The sequence below is a fragment of the Scyliorhinus torazame genome, chromosome 6 (assembly GCF_047496885.1).
Source record: "Scyliorhinus torazame isolate Kashiwa2021f chromosome 6, sScyTor2.1, whole genome shotgun sequence".
Classification (NCBI taxonomy): Eukaryota; Metazoa; Chordata; class Chondrichthyes; order Carcharhiniformes; family Scyliorhinidae; genus Scyliorhinus; species Scyliorhinus torazame.
The window spans coordinates 263,088,707-263,101,467 of NC_092712.1; positions in this window are offsets into that span (position 1 = coordinate 263,088,707).

Sequence of the window (12,761 nt, forward strand, 5' to 3'; positions counted from 1 at the left end):
AATATATACAAGCTTGTGGAGAGCTCTTACTAACATGCCTGACAGTGATTAACCAACATATTCCAACCAGTATCACCTGATATTTGATGTCATATCTGGTGTGATTAAGTGCACATATTATGGACATACCCACTTAAAGGTACACTATAACGCAGGAGTATTTTTTTGGACATAAGCAAATTAAGTTCCAAAAATCAACCAGAACCTGTCCAACCGCTTCCATTGCATGCAAGGCACGGATGAACTCGTGCCTTTCCCAGGTGGCCGGAAGCTTAGGCAATGCCATTTGTTTTGCCTTGGGGCTATGGAACCTAATTTCAAGTCCTAGACCTCTCATTGTTTTTGTCCTTCTCCATTCTCACGTCATTTCCTTCTGTATAGTCATAGAATCATTTGCAGCATAAAAGGGAGGCTTACCCGGTCCATCGAGTCCATGCCAGCTCTCCGTGGAGCAAACCAGTCTGTCCCGCTGCCCATAGCACTGCAGTTTCATTTTCTTCAAGTATCCACCCGGTTTCCTTTTGAAAATATTGTCTCCTCTCTCGCCACCCTCGTGGGCAGTGCATTCCAGGTCATTATCCTCTGCAGTCAGCAAGTGGGAATGGTTCTTTGTCAGCCTTATCCTTATCTGTCATAACCTTATGTTGTGCTATGTACTCTGGGATAACACAGGCTGCAACTGGATGCAGCTATAACCAAAAGATACTCCAGACCTTGAAGTTAGTTCAATCTGATTTATTGAACCAGTAGCACAGTTTGCGCAGTTCTCTATGAGTTCGACTCTCTGCTAACCTAAGTGTGGTTACTCTGTCTGACTGAACCAGACTAGCTCTTAGCCACGTGCTGGAGGTGTGATACTGTACATACACCCTGACTCACTCTGTAGATGTTCATCAGTGGAAAGAGGCGGAGTGTGAGTGCCTCGTGCCTTTTATAGTAAGATACCACCCCTGAGTGTCCTGCCTGCTCATTGGTCATGTCCTGTTCTCTGTGTTCATTAGCTGCCTGTCTGTGCCTGTCTGTATATCATTATCTGCATGTCTGCATATCATGACACCTTATACAGGTCTATCATATCTCCTCTCAATCTCCTTTGCCCCAAGGAGAACAACAGCTGCTTTTACAACCCAGTCCCTAAACCCAAACTGGTAAATCTCTTCTGCACCAACTCAAGGACACTCACACTCCTCATAAGGTGCGATGACCAGAACTGGAAACCATGGGCGTGGTTCTCAGGCCTTCCCGCGGCTGCCGTGTTTGTCAGTGGTGGGAGGCGGCCAACGGAATCCAACCCACCCCGTCGGGACACCTGTGGCGGGGGTGCACCGTCAGCCGGACTGGAAGATCCCGCCGGCGTTAACAACTGAAAGATCGAGCTGGTGCCTAACCAGAGCTTTATTAAGGTTCAACATAACTCCCCTGTTTTTGTACTAAAGACCTTAAACCCCCAAATCCCATATTTTTTATTATCTTTATTGTCACAAGTAGGCTTACATTAACACTGCAATGAAGTTACTGTGGAAATCCCCTAGTCGCCACATTCCGGCGCCTGTTCGGGTACACTGAGGGAGAATTCAGAATGTCCAATTCACTTAATAGCATGTCTTTCGGGACTTGTGGCAGGAAACCGCAGCACTCGGAGGAAACCCATGCAGACACAGGGAGAATGTGCAGACTCTGCACAGACAGTGACCCAAGCTGAGAATCGAATCTGGGACCCTGGCACTTTGAAACTATTGTGCTAACCACTATGCTACCGAGCTGCCCACAATACTTTGTACTCTCTAAATAAGTCCTCCCAGCTTCAAAGGTCGGTGCACCGAAGACCCCCTGTCGCTGCCCACTCTTTAGAACTGGGCCATTCAGTATAGAATGCCTCTCACCGTCCCTTCTGCCAAAATGCATCACCTCACACTTCTCTGTATTAAATTCCATCTGCCACCTATTCTAGCTGCTAGCCTATCTGTGGTGAATGTATTCACCTAATGCATGAGCTGTCTGTATAATGCTGTGACCTATGACCTGGAAGTGATGATACGGTCTACTTCCAGGTACTGTACTGGAACCCCGGTGGGCTCCGCCTCTGGCTCCGCCCTCACCGGGGCCATATATAGACCGGCCACCTGTGGGTGGCACTCATTTGTACAGCCGACTCGGCAGGCGAGTTCATGGATAATAAAGCCTAATGTTCACTAGTTCTCACGGTCTCACAGTGAATTGACGGTATAACAATTTATTATCCATCGACAGCACCATGGAAGCCACTCTAAAGCCAGATAAGCTCGAACCCGACGCGCCCGCGTCAGAGGCCAAGGAAATCTTCGAACATTGACTTCGCTGCTTCGAGGCCTACCTCAACTCCTCTACAACGCCTCCCACTGAAACCTTCAAGCGGCGACTCCTCCACGCTCGGGTGAGCCATCGAATCTCCGTGATGATAGAGAAAGCTGCCACGTACAAGGCGGCGGTCGCAACCCTCAAGGCGCACTTCGTGAAGCCCGTAAACGAGGTGTTCGCCCGACACCTTCTCACTACTCACCGTCAACACGCCGGGGAATCGCTGGATGAGTACCTGGAAACCTACTCACGAGGAACTGCAGCTATCGGGATGTGACAGCGGAGGAGCACATGAACCTACAGATCCGGGACACCTACGTGACGGGGGTCAGATTGAACTACATCAGGCAGCGCTTGCGGGAAAACGGGACCTCTGACCTGCGGGACCCGGTAAAGCTAGCTACCTCGTTAGAGGTGGCCTACCAGAGCCTCTGTGCATTCCCCGCCGGCCCGGCGAACCCCTCGTGGACACCATCGTCGCGACCCCCGTCCAACCCGACTATGTCACGGGCCTGTGCCGCGTGGCTGCCAGTCCAGCCCGGGGAACCGCAGTGCTACTTCTGCGGCCAGGGTCAACACCCCCGGCAAATTTGCCCAGCCCATACAGCGATGTGCAGCGACAGTGGGAAAAAGGGACACTTCGCCAGAGTATGTCTGGGTCGACCTAAAGCCCAGAAATTGAAAACTCACCAGGCCCGACCCATGGACTCGCAGGCCCGCAGACCCCGCAATGTGGCTGCGTGCCTGCCCGGAACTCCCCCTTCAGACACGTCATCAGCCTCATGCGACTCATGGGGGCTGCCGTCTTGGCCGCCGGCTCCAACACCGGCCGACACGTGCGACTCGTGGGTGCCGCCAGCTTGGCCGCGGCTCCGGCACCGACCGACACGTGCGACTCATGGGGGCCGCCATTTTGTGACCCTGATACTGCCGACCACGCTGGCTACCCGCAGCTTGGCGCAGTCACCCTCGACCAGTTGCAGCCAAAGCACCTGAAAAACTCAATGATGGTCGTCCGGGTCAACGGGCACGAGACCCCCTGTCTTTTCGACTCCAGGAGCACGGAGAGCTTCATCCACCCTGACACGGCAAGGCGCTGCTCCCTCCACATCTACCCCGCATCCCACATAATCTCCCTTGCCTCCGATTCCCATTCGGTTCAGATCCGGGGGTACTGTATCCCTAATCTCGCGATGCAGGGCACAGAGTACGCTCGTTTTAAGCTATACGTCCTCCCTCACCTCTCCCCCCCTCCCCTACTGCTCAGATTAGACTTCCAATGCAGTCACTGAAGCCTGACCCTACAGTTCGGCGGACCCTTACCCCTCCTTAACGGTATGCAGCCTCGCGACCCTCAAGGTCTCCCCCCCTTCGTTCTTTGCGAACCTCACTCCCGACTTAAGCCCATCGCCACCAGGAGCAGGCAGTACAGTTCCCAAGACATGACTTTCATAAAGTCGGAGGTCCAGCGACTGTTGAGTGAAGGGATAAACGAGGCCAGCAAAAGCCCCTGGAGAGCGCAAGTGGTGATCGTCCGGACCGGGGAAAAGAACTGGATGGTTGTGGACTACAGCCAGACAATTAACCGGTTCAGGCAACTGGATGCGTACCCCCTCCCCCACATAGCAGAGATGGTCAACCAGATCGCACAGTACCGTGTGTTCTCAACGGTTGATCTGAAGTCGGCCTACCACCAGCTCCCAATCCGCCTGGAAGAGCGCCACTACACTGCCTTTGAAGCAGCCGGCCGACTCTTCCACTTCCTCAGGGTCCCCTTCGGCGTCACTAACGGGGTCTCGGTCTTTCAGAGAACGATGGACCGAATGGTGGAACAGTACGGGTTGCAGGCTACATACCCGTACTTGGACAATGTTACCATCTGCGGCCATGATCAGCAGGACCATGACGCCAACCTTCAGAGGTTCCTCCAGGCCGCCCAATCCCTCAACCTCACGTACAACAAAGAGAAGTGCGTTTTCCGCACTACACGACTGGCCATCCTCGGCTACTTTGTGGAGAACGGAGTCCTAGGGCCCGACCCCGACCATATGCGCCCCCTCACGGAACTCCCCCCTCTCCACAGCCTCAAGGCCCTCAAACGATGCCTGGGGCTGTTCTCCTACTACGCCCAGTGGGTCCCCAACTATGCGCACAATGCCCGCCCACTTATTCAAACCACTACTTTTCCCCTGACGGCTGAGGCCCGCTCGGCCTTCAGCCGCATCAAGGCCGACATCACCAAGGCCGCTATGCACGCGGTGGACGAGTCCATCCCCTTTCAGGTAGAGAACGATGCATCAGACGTCGCACTGGCCGCCACACTCAACCAGGCGGGCAGGCCAGTAGCATTCTTCTCTAGAACCCTCCACGCTTCCGAAATCCGACACTCCTCGGTCGAGAAGGAAGCACAAGCCATAGTGGAAGCCATGCGGCACTGGAGACACACCTTAGCCGAGAGGAGGTTCACCCTCGTCACCGACCAGCGGTCGGTCGCCTTCATGTTTGACAATGCACAACGGGGCAAAATAAGAAATGACACAGTCTTGAGGTGGAGGATCGAACTCTCCACCGACAATTACGATATCAAGTATCGTCCTGGGAAGCTCAATGAGCCCCCAGGTGCCCTGTCCCACGGCACATGCGCCAGCGCGCAAGATGACCGACTTCGGGCTATCCACAAGGACCTCTGTCACCCGGGGGGTCACCCGGCTTACCCACTTTATTAAGGCTCGCAATCTGCCCTTCTCCACCGAGGAGGTCAAGGCCATGACCAGAGACTACCAGGTCTGCGCGGAGTGCAAACCGCACTTCTACCAGCCAGACAAGGCCCGCCTGGTAAAAGCCTCCCGGCCCTTTGAGCGCCTATGTATTGACTTCAAAGGGCCCCTCCCCTCCACCAACCGTAATATATACTTTCTAACCGTTGTCGACGAGTACTCCCGCTTCCCCTTCGCAGTCCCCTGCCCCGACATGACCTCGGCCACTTTGATAAAGGCACTGCACAGCATCTTCAAACTGTTCGATTTCCCTGCTTATGTCCACAGCGACCGGGGCACATCGTTCATGAGCGATGAGCTACGTCAGTACCTGCTCAGCAAAGGCATCGCCTCGAGCAGGACTACGAGCTATAACCCGCAGGGAAACGGGCAAGTGGAGAGGGAGAACGCGACGGTATGGAAGGCCGTCCTTCTGGCCCTCCGGCATAGAAGACTCCCGATCCCCCGCTAGCAGGAGGTCCGCCCCGACGCCCTTCACTCCATTAGATCACTCCTCTGCACAGCCACGAACGAGACCCCTCATTACCGTTTGTTTGTCTTCCCTAGGAAGTCCATCTCCGGGGTCTCGCTGCCAACTGTCCTTCTCCGGAGGCATATGAGGAGCCATAAGACCGACCCCCTGGTCGAGAGGGTCCAGCTGCTGCACGCCAAACCCCAGTACGCCAACATCGCACACCAGGACAGACGGAAAGGTACGGTCTCCCTACGAAATGAAATGAAATGAAAATCGCTTATTGTCACAAGTAGGCTTCAATGAAGTTACTATGAAAAGCCCCTAGTCGCCACATTCCGGCGCCTGTTCGGGGAGGCTGGTACGGGAATTGAACCGTGCTGCTGGCCTGCTTGGTCTGCTTTAAAAGCCAGCGATTTAGCCCAGTGTGCTAAAGAGAGACCTGGCACCAGCTGGTTCCCCTGCCAACACGCCCCCCTCCAAGCTGCCTACCGCCACCCTCAGCACCCCTTATGCCCCCCTGGGTCTCCTGTATTGTCCCGCGCCGGCACTGCCGCCACACACCTCCCCCCTGCCTACCCCCACCCCCCAACCGTCTCTGACACGCCGGACTGAGGCTCAAGCTCCAGACACAACGCCCCCGGAGTCACCATCTGCAACAACCGTGCCCGCCGCATCGCCAGAGCTGAGGAGGTTGAAAAGAACGATCCGGCCTCCAGACAGACCGAATATTTAATGACCCCACGTCACCCCCGCTGGACTTGATTTTTTTAACAGGGGGTGAATGTGGTGAATGTATTCACCTAATGCATGAGCTGTCTGTATAATGCTGTGACCTATGACCTGGAAGTTACGGTCTACTTCCAGGTACTGTACTGGAACCCCGGTGGGCTCCGCCTCTGGCTCTGCCCTCACCGGGGCCATATATAGACCGACCATCTGTGGGTGGCATTCATTTGTACAGCCGACTCGGCAGGCGAGTTCATGGATATTAAAGCCTAATGTTCACTCATTCTCACAGTCTCACAGTGAATTGACGGTATAATACTATGTTTGGGAGCGGCCGCAGCAAAGACGCTCCCGCACAGCCACGAAATCACGGCTTTTTGGGGGGGGTTTTCCCGGGGAATTTTCACAAAAAAAAAATTCCTTAGGCCTCGCAAATTCGGCCCTGCCCAGGCGCCAAAGCTCCGATCCAAGGAGCTGGAGAGGGAGAGGAAACAAAAAGGAGAGACTGGTCCCGGTAAGCTGCACGTGGAGGAGGAGTGGGGATCGCTCAGAAACAGCCTGAAAGTCGGAGCACGGAGAGGATCACAAGGACAAAATAAGAATTTTGTAATTCAACCTTCCTTATTCCTCTCCTGCAAATGTTTTTCAAAAAAGAAAAACTTTTTTAAAAGGGAAAAAAAAAAATTTTAAACATTTTTTTAAAAAATCCCTGGGATTTTTATTAAAAAAGATTTTTTTTTAAAGGAAGGCACAGACAGAAATATGCCTCCAAATGATAAATTGAGGGGACGGCGAGATGTAAGAAGGAACAGCAGTGAAGGCGAAGGAAAAAAACAGGAGCTGCGGCCGCGCAGGCAGACGGCCCCACGGGGCGAGGCGGAGGTTCAGGCGAATCAGGAAGCGGAAAAGCTGGCGAGCTGAGCAACGGAGCAGGAACAGGACGCGGCGACCATCCCCCCCCCCCCCCCCCCCCCCCCCCGCACAGGAGGAGGAATGGAGAAGCATGCTGAAAACGGAAATAAACGCCATAAAGGAGGAGATAAAAACGGAGATAAACGCCATGAGGGAGGCACTCAGGACGGAGCTCCACACAATGATGAAGGAGATGCTGGCGGAGACAACAGAAAAAATGCAGCGAACCATCAACGGCCTGGAAAGGAAGGTGGAGGTGCAGGAGAAAACGATTTGGGGTTGGAGAGGGCCGCCTCGGACCAGAGCGACAGGATGGTAACTCAGGAAACAGAGGTGAAAAGGCTGGTAACGACCCAGGGGAGCCTAAGAGGAAAAGTGGAGGACCAGGAAAATAGGTCCAGACGCCAGAATGTTAAAATAGTGGGTCTGCCAGAGGGGATGGAGGGCAGAGATCCAACAGGCTACATCACCCAAACGCTGGGCAAGCTAGTGGGAAGGGAGAAGTTTCCAAACCCCCCAGAAATCGACAGGGCGCACAGGTCGCTCTGACCCCACATTGCCACAGAGGGCGGTGGAGGCCGGGACGTTGAGTGTCTTTAAGACAGAAGTTGATAAATTCTTGATTTCTCGAGGAATTAAGGACTATGGAGAGAGAGCGGGTAAATGGAGTTGAAATCAGCCATGATTGAATGGTGGAGTGGACTCGATGGGCCGAATGGCCTTACTTCCGCTCCTATGTCTTATGGTCTTATGGTCTTATGGACCCAGGCCCAAAGCCGGGGAGCAGCCCAGAGTGATTATCGTGAAGCTGCACAGGTTCCAAGACAGGGAAAAATCCTAAAGTGGGCCCGGCAGACGAAAGCGAGCACGTGGGAAGGGAAGACCATGGGGCGGACCTGGCCAAAAGAAGGGCTGAATTCAACAGGGCCAAATCAGCACTCTACAAAAGTAATGTGAAATTTGGGATGTTATTCCCGGCCAAACTCTGGGTAACATTTGAGGGGAAGGAACTGTTTTTTAACACCCCAGCGGCAGCGGAGGAGTTCGTTAGAGCGAACAAACTGGGGGAGGGACAGCCGCAACGGCCATCATGAAAGCGACGGGGATGGAAAAGAAAGGAAGAATCGGAACAAAGAGCAGCGGGCAGACCGCAAACAGAGACAATAAGATCACGAACTGTACACACGTGTTTGGTGCACTGTGCAGGACGGTGCTGACTCATTCCCGGGCTCGTTCCACCTCTCAATGCAATGGGGGGGAGCAAAGCAAGGTGAATGAGGGTGAAAAAGGCAGACAGAAGGGCGAGACAAGGGCTAGCAAAACGAAGGTAAAACAGGACAAGAACAGGGCAAGTACTGGGAGGGGGGCCACCGTGCTAGCGAGGAGGGCTAACACGGGAGGGCAGGAAGAAAGGAGGGCCGCGGCGCACTTCTCAGGGGAGAGGGAGCACCTGGCACAAAGAGAAGGGGGGTGGGCAGGGCAGAAGGGGGGGAGGAACACAGGGGGAGGACAGAGGAACAGGGACTAAGGGGGCGAGAGGAGTCTGGGGGAGAGCGCAGAACAAAAGAGAAGCAAAGGGAAGGGTGAGGTAGAGAAGCAGCACGAACACAGGCCTCGGCAGGCATGGAGCAGGGCAAGGAACCAAGATGGTGCCACAAACAGCCACTCGGGAGGGCTTCAGGACGAAGGGAGACCCGAGTGCAGGGGCGCAGCCACGTGGCGTACACACAGCTGGCGGCCATGGTGGGTGCCTCCTGGACAAAAGGAAACCCCGGAACCCTAGGGCCCGACCTCATGGTGAGATCGGTGACCGCGGCCATTTTGTACGGCCCCCTAACGAAGGGAAACCCCGGAAGGCAGGACCGCATCCACCAGGTAAGTATGGGTGACCCCGCAGGACCGGGGGTCAAAACCCCCACCAGGATTGTTACCTGGAACGTAAGGGGACTCAACGGCCCGGTCAAAAGATCCAGAGTCTTCACCCACCTAAGAAGCCTGAAAGCAGACATAGTCTACCTACAAGAGACGCACCTGAGGGAGAAAGACCGATGGCTGGTAAGGAAGGGCTGGGTGGGACAGACATACCACTCATGCTACGGGACGAGGGCTAGGGAAGTAGCAATATAAATTAGTAAGAGGGCGAGGTTTACGGAAACCAAGACAGTTACGGACCCAGGGGGGTGGTACGTCATGGTCAGCGGTGTCCTGGAAGGGGCACCGGTCGTACTGGTAAATGTGTACGCTCCCAACTGGGATGACACAGAATTCATAAAGAAGACCATGGCAGAAATCCCCGACCTTGACACACACCGACTGATTATGGGGGGGCGACTTCAACTGTGTACAGGACCCACTGACCAACCGATCAAACCCCAGAGCAGGGGAAAAGACTGGCATGGCTAGGGAACTAGGAGCATTTATGGAGCAGATGGGGGCGGATGTCCCATGGAGGTTCCTGCATCCGGGAGAGAAGGAATTTTCATACTTCTCACAAGTACACAAGGTATACACCCGTATCGACTTCTTTGCAGTGGGGAAATCGGTGCTTCCAGGGATCACGGGAACGGAGTACTCCGCGATCGTTATCTCTGACCATGCTCCACACTATATGGATGTGAGGTTGGAGACAGGCCGTGCCCAGCGCCCCACAAGGAGGCTGGACACGGACCTCCTGGCCGACAAGGCCTTCTGTCAGAAAACATCACGGGCCATAGGCGACTACGTGAGTAACAACCAAAACGGGGAGGTCTCACCCTCCACGTTCTGGGAGGCACTAAAGGCTGTGATTAGAGGAGAGATCATAGCCTACAAGGCAAGCAGAGATAGGGAAGAGAGGTTGGCCAGGCAACAACTGGTGGACTCCATCCTGGAAGTTGACAGAAAATACTCCGAGGCCCCGACCGTAGAGCTGCTGGCGGAGAGGAAAAAGCTGGAAATGGACTTTAACCTGCTATCCACTAGGAAAGCAGTGTACCAACTCCACCAGACACGGGGGACCTTCTACGAACACGGAGACAAGGCTGGCCGCCTATTGGCTCACCAGCTGAGAAAGCAGGCAGCCACAAGGGAAATAGCGCAGGTAAAGGATAGCACAGGCAGATTGGTAACAGAGCCAAAGGAGGCCAATCGGGCATTTGAGACCTTCTACCGGGGACTGTACACCTCCGAGCCCCCCAACGGGGACGAAATTGTTCCTAGAAGGGCTGGAACTACCAGTTGTGGGGGAAGACAGACAGGCGGAGCTGGAAGCACCAATAGACCTGGGAGAAATAATGGAGAGCATCAGCTCCATGCAGGCGGGGAAGGCACCAGGACCCGATGGGTTCCCGGCGGACTTCTACAAAACATTTGCACCAGTCCTGGTCCCACACCTAAGGGACATGTTCGCGGACTCACTGGCAGGGGGAACCCTGCCCCCAACGCTAGAGCAGGCCACTATCTCACTAATACCCAAAAAAGATAAAGACCTGACGGAATGCGGATCATACAGACCCATTTCATTGCTGAACGTGGATGTGAAAATACTCGCAATGGTCCTGGCCCAAAGGCTGGAGAGCTGCGTACCAGAGGTCGTTGCAGAGGACCAAACCGGCTTTGTCAAGGGTAGGCAGCCCACAGCGAACATCAGGCGGCTGCTGAACGTAATAATGACCCCCTCTGGGGAGAGAACACCAGAGGTGATCGTCTCCCTGGACGCAGAAAAGGCCTTCGACAGAATCGAATGGAAATACCTCCTCCAGGTACTGGAACGGTTTGGGCTAGGAGCGGGGTTCACCGCCTGGGTGAGGCTCTTGCACAACGCTCCCAAAGCGAGCTCCCGAACTAACACCACCAGCTTAAAAAACTTCCAGCTGCAGAGAGGAACAAGACAGGGCTGGAAGGGAATCCGGAGAGGAGACAGAGAGCACAGAGTCTCACTCTATGCAGATGACCTGCTCCTCTATGTCTCGAAGCCACGGGTGGGACTGAAGGCAATACTGCAAGGGAGGGGGCGGGGGGGGTAAGAACCCGAGAATCCCAAAACAGACACTGCAAAGAAGGAAAATCAAAGGGGGCTTGGCCTTACCAAACCTACAATACTACCACTGGGCAGCAACGGCAGAAAGAGTGAGGGGGTGGGTACAAGAACCCGACAAGTGGGTACAAATGGAGGAGGCATCCTGTAAAGGAAGGACCCTCCGGGCCCTGGCCACAGCAGCACTCCCGTCCCCCTCAACAGGATACACAACAAGCCCAGTGGTAGCGGCCACGCTGAGAACATGGACCCAGCTCAGACAACACTTCGGGAAAACTAAAATGTTCCCCATGGCCACCATCTGCGGCAATCACAGATTCCTCCCAGCCATGCTAGATACCACCTTCAAAAGATGGAGGTGGGACAGGGGCACATTGACGGTCGGGGACTTCTACGTAGGGCACAGACTGGCGACACTAGACGAACTGACAAGGAAGTGGAGGCTAGCAAAAGGACAGGAAATGAGACACCTCCAAATAAAACACTTCCTCCGCAAAGAGACAGTGGGGTACCCTGGGGCCCCAGAAAGCACACTACTGGAGGACCTGATAGGCACAAGCAACGAGAAGGGGGGGCTATGTGGGAAAATATACGGACAGCTACTGGACAGAGCCCGGACTCCACTGGACGAGATCAGACAAAAATGGGAGGACGAACTGGGGACAGAGGTAGGATGGGGACTCTGGAGCGATGCACTGAGCAGGGTGAACTCCACCTCCTCCTGCACAAGGCTACGCCTAATGCAGCTCAAAGTGGTGCACAGAGCGCACCTGACCAGAACCTGAGCAGGTTCTTCCCGGAGGTGGAGGACAAATGTGAGCGGTGCCAGAGGGGCCCGGCCAACCACACACACATGTTTTGGGCATGTCCCAAGCTTGCTGGGTCTGGACAGCCTTCTCCGAGGCAATGTCCAAGGTTGTGGGGGTGAGGGTGGAGCCATGCCCAATAGTGTCAATCTTCAGGGTATCAGAGCAGCCAGAGTTACACATGGGGAAGGGGGCAAACGCCCTTGCTTTCGCTTCCCTAATCGCACTCCGGAGAATCCTGCTCGGCTGGCGATCGGCAGCACCACCCACAGCTGCAGACTGGCTCGCTGACCTCTCGGAATTTCTCCACCTGGGTACGCCACCCGAGGGTCCGAGGAAGGCTTCCTGGATACTTGGGGGCAGTTTGTCGGTCTGTTCCAAAACCTGTTCAAGGCCAACAACGAGGAGTAACCTAATAAGAATTTTTAAAATTTTTATTATTATTATTAAAACACCAAGATAGATGAGTTACCAAAAGACGGTGCAACTCGGGGTTGGGGGGGGTGGGGGTGCAGGGAAACCACGAGAGATGATTCCACTCTGTCCGGAAAATAAAAGAAAAGCACAGCCGAAGCCCGGGGGGGGGGGGGGGGGGGGGGGGGCGGTGAACGGGGAAGGGGGAGGAACCATAGACCGATCCAGAGGGCAATGAAAGGCACGTAGGGTCAGTTAAATGAAGGACAAACTAAACTTCTGTAGAATAAAGGAAATTAGCGCAAGCGAGAAAAATGTGA